A 10,787-nucleotide genomic window follows, 5' to 3' on the forward strand; every position below is an offset into this window, starting at 1 on the left:
TGATGGATTAACTTCTTTTGGTTCTACTTTTCTTTGATCTGCTTCTATAATCTAGATTGCTAGGGATTTACATAGTAACATGAGTTTCTCAGATCTGTTATCACACTTCAAATGACTCTTACTTTATGAATAGGTTATCATGAATTATTTGTATGATTTTTATAATTCATCATTTGATAATAGAGAGATCATTTATCCTTTTTGCAGCGAGATATACTTTCCTCTTTCCAGCTAGCTAAGAGATCCTGATACAATGAACAAGAATGGAGAATGGCTCCACATAGATATATCAATTTTTTTAAATGAGTCGTAATATTTATTTTAATTTGTTGGATTTGGTTGCAACACATACAAATTGACTTTTAAACATATTGTTTTTCTGCAGTGTGGTTTGTCAAACTAATAACCTTCTTCATAGCATGGTGCATAGCATTGTGATTTGGTGATATCTATTAAATTCTTTTCATTTTCAAAATTTCAAGTAGTTTGTGAACATATAATTTCTTGATTTCTTCATTTGATAATAGAGAGATCCTTTATCCTTTTTGCAGCGAGATATACTTTCCTCTTTCCAGCTAGCTGAGAGATCTTGATACAATGAACAAGAATGGAGAATGGCTCCACATAGATATATCAAATTTTTTAAATGAGTCGTATTATTTATTTTAATTTTTGGGATTTGGTTGCAACACATACAAATTGACTTTTAAACATATTGTTTTTCTGCAGTGTGGTTTGTCAAACTAATAACCTTCTTCATAGCATGGAGCATAGCATTGTGATTTGGTGATATCTATTAAATTCTTTTCATTTTCAAAATTTCAAGTAGTTTGTGAACATATAAATTCTTGATTTCTTCCTGTTATATTTATCTTCCTCTTTTTATATTTTAATGATCTGATTATTTTGTTAGGGTTTCAATTGTTTTTCTTCTAATTCCTCTTTTGCGACAAATTTTATTCTTCGTTTCATTGTGTACATTCCTAGTCTTTTGCGATTAACTTCTTCGTTTCACTACTGTTTTCTTACATTAATGTTTATGTATGACATGTAATCTGACAGTGAGGTTTTACACGATTCTGGAAAAGTTGGGACAACTTTGTCAGGCTCTCTTTGTGATCTGCTGATCAGAGGGCTAGGTTTGGAGAATTATGCTAATCTTTCCTCTTTTTTCTTCGTTTTTTCAACAACTATTTGCCACACTACCCCATCATTCTACTGTTTTCTGATATTTAGGTTTTTGACATATAATCTGACATTGAAAGTTTGCTCGATTCTGGAAAAGTGCAACACTTTTGTGGGGTTTTCTTGTAGCCATCATCTAAACGACTTGATACAATGGACAAAAATGGAGCACGGTTCTAGATAGATAAATAAAATTCCTTCAATGAATCGTTCTTATTTATTTTAATTTCTGGGATTCGATTGCAAGTCATAAATTGAATTGTGTAAATGTTTTTCTGCAGTGTGAAAAATTTGGGACAACTTTGTAACTGTGATTTCAGAGATGAGCGGCATGGTTTGAAGAAATATTTTTGTTGTTTTTTATTTTTTTTCTACAACTATTTGTTGCGGCATAATATTTCTGCACATGTATCATCTGTGGTATTCGCAGGGTCTGTAGAATGCATGGGTTTGGTGTGCAACAGAGGTCTCGAGATTTTTTTCTACAACATTCTTTTTTAATTTTTATGCCTTCGCTTTGATGCATTATAAGTGAACTGAACTTTGAACGTGTTTTCTGCAGCTTGGTTTGTCAAAATAATAACTTTCTTCATAGTATGGATTCTCGAGATTTGGTTTGGCGATCTTTAGTAAAAACATTTGTTTCAATCTTTCATTATTAATTCTTATATCATATATATGTCTTGATTTGGTACTTACTCTTGGGTTCTGCACGAGAAGATGTGATTTTAATTTTTCGATTCTAAAATTTGCTTGTTCTTGTGTTCAATTTTCTTTTCTTTCTTGATTTCTTGATCTGTTTGCCAGTTGTTTTTTTCCATGATTGCTTAATTTCAGGGTTCCTGTAATCGAGAATAGGAGATTGTTAGTGATATGCTTTTCTCATATTGTAGATATCGAGAAATTCACCCAATCACACTTCTCTTGACTCTTTTAAATTGGTTATCAAGAATGATTTGTCTAAATTTTGTATATAATTCTTCATAATTGGATAATTGAGATGCACTTTTTATCCATTTTGCAGTGAGTTGAGAACTCTTGTATTCGTATGTGTTCTTTCCGTTTATTCATTTTTTCCATTGAGTTGTTCGTCATTTTTATTTCTTGGCCCGACATATATGAATTGAAGTTTGAACAAGTTTTCTATGCAGTGTGATTTGTCAAATTAATAAAATTGTACATAGCATGGAGCCTATCATTTTTGATTTGGTGATATCTATTAAATTCTTTTCTGTTTTAAAATTTCTTCATCTACTCTGAGAGTATATATATGTTGATTTGTTATTTACTCTTTAGTGTTTCAGGAGTAGTCAGTGAACATATGTTAAATTCTTTTTGATTTGGTGATATCTATTAAATTCTTTTCTGTTTTAAAATTTCTTCATCTACTCTGAGAGTATATATATGTTGATTTGTTATTTACTCTTTAGTGTTTCAGGAGTAGTCAGTGAACATATGATTTCTTCAGGTTCTATATCTTCCTCTTCTGTGATTTTCATGTGTTGCGTTCTTATTCTTTTTTTTGTTGATTATTTTGTTCTCTTAATCTAAAGTTTGATTTGTTTATTGTTGGTTCCAAGCATTTAATTTGTTGGCAAAATACTGGAGTTCTCATGTGAATTTTCTGTTTTAATGTGTTTCCAATTGAGTATCAGATAATGGTAATGTTTTGCGAAATTATGATTATCACCCCAGGTTGAATTGTGAATTGAAACTGTCTGTTTTCTGCCGTGTAGTTTGGTTCGAAGCTATACCTTGCTATGTAGTATCAAGCAATCAGGTTCATTTTGGCACAATTCATTTCATGGTGAACTGATCAAAGCATATAGACTCTGAATCATTTTCATCTCATTTATTCTATATTTTATTGTCCAGTCTTCTTAATCCACTCTTTTTATGATATTTAATTACGATTAGTTTTTTTTATATGCGTGGAGGGTTGGTGGTTATATTTGATAAGTTCATCCTTAGGTTTTGTTACCCCCATCACACAACTGTTTTCTTACATTGAAGTTTTTGACATGTAATCTGACAGTGCAAATTTTTTAATAATTCTGGAAAAATTGGAACATCTTTGTGGGGCTCTCTCTTTGTAACTGTGATCGGCTGATCAGTGGCTTGGTTTGGAGAATTATGCTAATCATTTTCTTGATTTTTTCTACAACTGTGTCACACTACCCCATCATACTACTGGTTTCTTTCATTTTGGTTGATGACATGTAATCTGACAGTGGAAGTTTACACAATTCTGGTAAAGTTGGGACAGCATTATGGGGTTCTCTTTGTAACTATGATCGTTTTATCAGTGGCTTGGTTTGGAGAAATATTTATTGTTTTTCTTGATATTTCTACAATTATTTGTCGCGACGTAATTTTTCTACACATGTATCATCTGGTGTTCACAGGGTATGTGTTACATGAGATTGGTGTGCAAAAGAAATCTCCTTTCTCAATAACAACACTGCACCTAGTTAATTTTGGCCTATGAAGTGGAGAAATAGGAGATAAGTGCCTCCTCCCTTTGAACAATTTACATGTATCAACCAGTTATGTTTCTAGGCTTAAAGGATATCCTCTTCATAACAGTGGCCTGAGGACTTCTCTTTATTAGGAGGAATCTGAAATTGTCTGTTCATATGGAAACACAACGATCTTGAAATTGGATGCAAATTTGTTTTCATGAATCATCATCTCTACAGTCTGTGTCGTATACTCTCTACTGTTGCTAGGCTATGATTTGGTCATCTCTACTGAGGCTCTTTACATTTCAGTAGTTGTTTGATAATCGGTATCTACTTTTGTGAATTTTTTTTAGTCTGCTGTGTGGGTTTGACATGGGATATTTGTGGCAGGCAGGGAGCTTAAGTATGGTTATTATCAAAGAGATGAAGATTGGTTATTATAGGAGAATGAGAAGATTGGTTATTATTTAAGAATGAATTCAGATAAATTTTGTCCTTTGAGTACATGACATATAAATTGAACTTGAGCTTACTTTTTTTTACCAATGAATATGCTTTTTCTGCAGCTTGGTTTGTCAAAATAATAACTTCTGTCAACGCATGGAGCCTCCAGTTTTGATTTGCTGTTGTCTAGTAAATTCTTTTTGTTTCAGTCTTTATTGATTTTGATAGCATATATTTCTTGATTTGTGATTTACTCTTTGGTGCTGCTTCTATAATCTAGATTGCAAGGGATTTACATAGTAACATGATTTTCTCAGATCTGTTGTCACACTTCGAATGACTCATGCATTGTGGTTTTTCAAACTAATAATCTTCTTTATAGCATGGAACCTAGCATTTTGATTCGGTCATATCTATTAAATTATTTTCATTTTCAAACTTTCAAGTTGTTTGTGAACTTACAATTTCTTGATTTTTTCTGGTTATATCTATCTTCCTCTTTTTATTACTTCAGTCTCTTGATTCTAATGTTTGATTTGTTTATTGTTGGGTTTGTTATTAAAGTTGTTGTTTTTATTTTAATGATCTGATTATTGAGTTTCTTAGGGTTTTTGTATCCAAGCATACAGGTTTATTTTGGCAAACTTCATTTTCATTTCAGTTATTCTCTGTGTTTTAATGTCCAATCTTTTTTGTTTTCGTTCCATGGTTGTTACATGTGAGAGATATTGATGTGCGACGAGGGTTGCTGGTTTTATCTGAATAGTTCAGCCCACTACTGTTTTCTTACATTAAGGTTTATGTATGACATGTAATCTGACAGTGAGGTTTTACACGATTCTGGAAAAGTTGGGACAACTTTGTGAGGCTCTCTCTGATCTGCTGATCAGAGGCTTGGTTTGGAGAATTATGCTAATCTTTTCTCTTTTTTCTTCGTTTTCTCTACAACTATTTGCACACTACCCCATCATTCTACTGTTTTCTGATATTTAGGTATCTGACAGTGAGGTTTTACACGATTCTTGAAAAGTTGGAACAACTTTGTGAGGCTCTCCTTGTGATCTGCTGATCAGAGGCTTGGTTTGGAGAATTATGCTAATCTTTTCTCTTTTTTCTTCGTTTTTTCTACAACTATTTGCACAACACTACCCTATCATTCTACTGTTTTGTGATATTTAGGTTTCTGACATATAATCTAACAGTGGAAGTTTGCTCAATTCTGGAGAAACTGCAACAGCTTTGTGGGGTTTGCTTGATACAACGGACAAGAATGGAGAACGGTTCCAGATAGATAAATAAAATTCCTTCAATGAATCGTTCTTATTTATTTTAATTTCTGGGATTCGATTGCAAGTCATAAATTGAATTGTGTACATGTTTTTCTGCAGTGTGAAAAATTGGGACAACTTTGTGGGGTTCGCTTTGTAACTATGATTTCAGAGATAACCAGCTTGGTTTGAGGAAATCTTTTTGTTGTTTTTTGTTTTTTTTTTCGTACAACTATTTGTTGCGGCGTAATTTTTCTGCACATGTATCATCTGTGGTATTCGCAGGGTCTGTGGTATACAAGGGTTTGGTGTGCAACAGAGGTCTCCTTTCTCAATCACACTGCACCTTGTTGATTTTTCCGTCTGAAGTGGAGAAGTAGGAGATGAGTGCCTCTTATTTTCCCTCCTGTCAAGCAATTTAAATGCTTCTCGGTCCTTCCTACAGGCTTGGGCTTGGTTTAGTGCACACTTTCTCATTCATCCTTGCGGAACTTGAGTACTACTCTCGCTTATCTCTTCGCCCTTCCCAAGATGAGTGATTATGATCAATTTGATTACGTTTTACGTGTTGTTTGTTCTGGTGATTTGTTTCTGTTGGGGGCGACATTACTTTGTTCGGGGAGGTTTACACTATAATTGTCTTTTACTGTATTGTGGCCCAGGGACTTCTCTGTATTAGGAGGAAACTGAAATTGTCTCTTCATATGGGTACACAACGATCTTGCAAATTTGATGAAATTTGTTTCGATGAATGATCATCTTCTACAGGCTGTCTTATACTCCCTAGCATCGCAAGGCTATAATTTGGTCATTTCTATTGAGAATCTGTTACATTCAGTCTTTGTTGAATAATAATAATCAGAATCTACTTTTGTCAGCTCTTTTAAGTTTTTTGTGTGCCTGTTACAGGGGAGATGGCCTATAAATGTGTGGCAGGTATAGAGGTTCACTTACTTTTTGTTCAGCATTGGAATAAAATTGGTCATCCCTCTTACTTTCCGTTCATCCCTGGGATAAAACTGGTCATGCCTCTTAACGTTCCCGTTCAGCCTTGAATAAATAAAACTGGTCATTTTATACTTACATGTGTTTTGCGTTGGGATTTGGCATAATGGTCCTATGAAAGTGTCCCCTGCTAGTTTAGCAATTTTCGCATCAGGAATGTGAGTATGAAGCATACGAGATTCTGAGCCTTTTGAATTTAACGGGTATTGTTTCTTCCTTGAATGTAGATGTCCATCTCTTTCTTGGATAATCAAGATATACGCGTCTGTTTTGCAGTGAGCTGAAGTTTAGACATCTAGAACGTTGGGATGCTTTATAGAATGGATAAGAAAGGAGGGTCAAGTTAAATCCAATTACTTCAACATGTTGTTCTTTTCAGTTGGAGGGTCAAGATAAATCCAATTATTTCAACAAGATGTTCTTTTCAGTTTTGGGCTTTGTGATTAAGACATATACAAATTGAATTGCGAATCTTTTTCTTTTCAGTATATCGATTCTAAGTTCACATATTTTTTTTGAGTAGTTATTTTCCTCTTTGGTGTTGCAGGAGAGGTAATCTAACATGCAATCCCTTATTTTCCTCTTAAAGTTTTGTATTCTCACTTTTGTATCTTGTTGTTGAGGTTTGATTTGGTTCTTGCTGGTTTGATCTTGGAGGTTGCTGTTCTTATTTTAATGACCTACTGCTATTAATGAATTATTTGGGTTTTAGTTAATTGTTAATCTCATTTGGTTATTTGCGTAGTTTTGGTAGAGTTATGCTGGTAAAAATAAAGGAATATTGAGTTATGTATTTATCCATTTTGCAGAAAGTTTATTTCTGGATATCCGCAGCAATTTGCAATTCCATATAATACAGATAATGGCTATAGATAGATAATTCAAATTTCTTCAATGAGTTGTTATTAATTTTAATTTTGGGATTTCATTGCAAGACATACGGATTGAATTGTGAACATTTTTATTTTCCTCAGGTGTTGTAGGTTGGAAACACGTGATTTCTCCTGGTTTTATCTTTCTCTTGTTTGATCTTCATGTTTAGTATTCTGATTTATTTGGTTATGGCTTTTATTGGCATTCACAAAAATATTTATTATGATGCTGTTTTCTTGCAGTGTAGTGTTTTTCAAACAAATAACATTCTGTTTAGTAACAAGGCTCGAGTTTATTTTGGTACTTTTTAATTGGATTGTGGATGATTATGTTTGTTTCATTTCTTTTCTTCCAATTTTTATCCTCTGTTATGCGACTTGGTTTGAAGAATTAAGCTATTATTCTTTCTTTCTTTTCAGTTCTTTTTCCTACAACCCATATGTCACAGCGTAATTTTCTGTACATTTTCATCTGGTGTTTGCAGGGTAAGTGTTACATGGTTTGGTGTACCACAATTGTTTCCTTCTGTCTCAATCAGAGTGCTCCTTTTCAATTTTCCGTCTAAAGGGGAGAAATTGAAGATGAGTGTATTTGCTGCTTTGCACTAATCTTTGTGAATGAGAACACATGGACCATAATGTTTGCTGTCTGTGTCATATATTTTCTAGGCTTTAATTTGGTGGTCTCTACTCAGATTATGAATTCTTTACATTTTCAGTATAGTCGTTTCAGCATCCATATTGAGTAATGGCCCAAGGAGTCCTCTGGTATTAGGTGGAAGCTTAAATTGTCGATTCATATTGAGTAATGGATCTTGCAAGTTGGATGTTTCTGCAGTCTGTGTTGTATGCTTTAATTTGGTATCTCTGCTAAGAATGACTTTACATTTAGTCGTTGTTTGTTTCTCAGTTCTTTTTGAATTTTGTGTGGGTGTTACAGGCGAGATAGAATATATGTGGCCTGTGGATAGCCAGAGGTACCATACTTTCCATTCAGCCTTGGGATAAGTGATATTCCTTTGATTGTTGTCCTGCTAGTGGAGTTTATGTGTTTCTGTATGAGGAGCATACGAATATTCTCATTGTTGTTATGCTTTCATTTGGTAACCACTACTCTAAATATGAATTCTTCAAGATTCTGTCTTCTTGGGGATCTAGTTTTCTTCATTCCTCAAGCTCCATGTGGGTTTCACAGGTAAATTGGGACTGTGATTTGTTGTTGCGAGATTATCAAGTTCTGCTCGGTTATTAAAGCAGAGATAGCCAATGAAATGTGGGATGCATATTATCAAGGACATGCTTTGAGCCTTGGGATAAAATGTTGTCCTCGTGTGTGATGTGGTAATGTTGATTTTTGTGTGTTGTTTATCAGTAATCTAAGTATTTGGAGAGCTTCATAATTTATGATTATTATGTCTTTTTCAAGAAGAGGAGTTGAATATGATTCTAGAGTACTTCAAGAATAAATCGCACATCAATAAATTCCTCGAATCAGTGCGGAGCATGACTTTTGAAGGTTTGATGTTGTTTGCCTTTGTTTCTTTATTGTTGAGTTCTGCTTGTTAGTCTGGACCTAGAGCACCGTGAGCCTTGTTTTCGAGTAGTTATTATCTGGTGGTTTGACCTTCCTGTATCTGTTGTAATCTGTGTTAAGGGGGATTTTCTATACTCTTCTTTTATTTGGTAAGAGTGAATCTCTTCTCCTAAGTGGATATTTCTTTGTTATTGCAGCACAAGAACCCATCATAATTATACTTCTTTTAAGAACCTGCCTGACTTCAAGGTGATTTCTACTCGGTTATATATCCTTTGTGCTTTCTTAGTTATTGCTAATGTAGGTGGATTGTCAATTCAGCTTTTGGACAAAACTAGTCATTTTCTTTACCTGAATCTAACACTGTGCTGTAATTCTCTCTATCAAGAACCACCAAGATTCTAGCATGTATGGGGACTCCTATATTTTTCCCTTTGTGCACAGTATTGGGTGTGGTTGAGAGTCTTATCAGATTGATTATACTTCACTATTTAACAATAGAGTGGTGGACTCCTAGCTTGTGAATCTATATTGGGTTGTGAAGTGGTGGCCGAGGTTACTACAAACGTACTGATCATTTTTCAATTTATATGTACTTTTTTCAGTTATCTTTTGATTGGTCGTTCCAGTGATAACTAGTGTTAAACAAAATTCTGTGGAAATCTCTTATTGTAGGATGAGTTTTGGGGGCAGCTTGGTTGAAGGATTTTGTTTCAATGAATATTCTGTGTAAATAAGTATCCTCTATGTCACAGTTGGCACAAGAAACTCGATATGGCATTAGGAGGACAGTTAAATTTTGTCTCATTGAGGTGCAATTTAATGGTAATTTGTCCTAAACCTAAATGTTATTTAGGTTGTGTCATATATTTCCACTACTTTTGGGCTTGATTTGGAGATCTCTACTATTATGAATACCTCAACTTTGGTCAGCCATTCTGAAATCTGAACAATGCATTTGTCTGTTTTATTCAGCGTAGGTAAGTGAAGGTTGGATCGTGATCTGATTTCCCGGAAAATTGAGTCTAGTCTTCTCAATTTCTGTGATTACGCTAGTTGAGAAGTTGCTGCTATATATTAGAATTTGACCTCTACCATTGCAATTCATGTGCCAAATAGAACCTTATATATGTTTAAAAAATGAAGCAGCTATGTATTAGTTTGAAAATACTAGAACACATGAACCTGATGTTGTTAATTGTGTGAAGGATTTTGGAGGTTTAGTCCCATAGTCTTGTAATCAGAGACACTTTAGGGGTAATTAGAATGGCTAGAAGAAATTCAGGTTTCACCTCTTTATGACATTTTAGCTTTTCATAATAGTGTTGCAATGTTAGTTTTTATGACACAGAAAAAACAAATTGATTAGGAGTACTTAATGCATTGGTTGATGACAAACATAGAATGCAATCATAGTAGAAAGGATATGTGAGAGTAGAGGAATTGATTGACAATATGATGTTTTTTTTAATTATTCGGCTGAGTGATATCTAAGTAAAGTTGTGAATTGAGTTATAATTTTTTGGCTGATCCTCCTATTTTCAAAAAAATAAAGTTTTGGTCCCCTTATTTTAAAAAACAACTTTTTAGTCCCTCAATTTTAACTTTTTTTGAGTTTTGATCCCCCATCCCATTTTAGGGCTAATTTTGTTGATGTGGCATTGTTATTAATGCATATCAGTGTCCACATGGACAAATTTAATATCCATGTCATTATTTATTTTTAATTTAATAAAACTTATTTTATAAAATATTTTAATTATTGAAATTATAGTATTTTTTAAAAAGAAATCAATAAAAAAATAATTCAAAAACATCAAAAATCACATCAAACAATCATAGCCCCCATTAAAAATATATAATAATGACATGGATATTAAATTTGTTCACATGAATGTTGTCACATCATTAGTTAGAAGGCCACATCAACAAAATTAACTTCAAAATGGGATGGGGATCAAAACTAAAAAAAAATGAAAATAGCGGGGCTAAAAAACTGATTTTGAAAATAGGGGGA

The 10,787-nt window shown here is 33.5% G+C and overlaps 1 long non-coding RNA gene across 50 annotated transcripts in view; it reads left to right on the forward strand.

Annotated features, from left to right (window-relative positions):
• The window catches only part of LOC123894869, a 28,823-nt gene extending 18,749 nt beyond the window's left edge, over positions 1-10,074 (forward strand). For 34 of the 50 annotated variants that reach the window (XR_006803977.1, XR_006803972.1, XR_006803952.1 and 31 more), the window contains 2 exons: positions 208-9,595; positions 9,746-10,074. This is a non-coding gene — a long non-coding RNA (uncharacterized LOC123894869). Of the gene's footprint in view, positions 1-207 lie in introns of all 50 variants that reach the window. The other 16 variants (XR_006803937.1, XR_006803934.1, XR_006803983.1 and 13 more) reach the window with 16 other exon arrangements.
• The last annotated feature ends 713 nt before the right edge of the window (positions 10,075-10,787 follow it).

Source organism: Trifolium pratense, linkage group LG7 (assembly GCF_020283565.1).
Source record: "Trifolium pratense cultivar HEN17-A07 linkage group LG7, ARS_RC_1.1, whole genome shotgun sequence".
NCBI classification, from domain to species: Eukaryota; Viridiplantae; Streptophyta; class Magnoliopsida; order Fabales; family Fabaceae; genus Trifolium; species Trifolium pratense.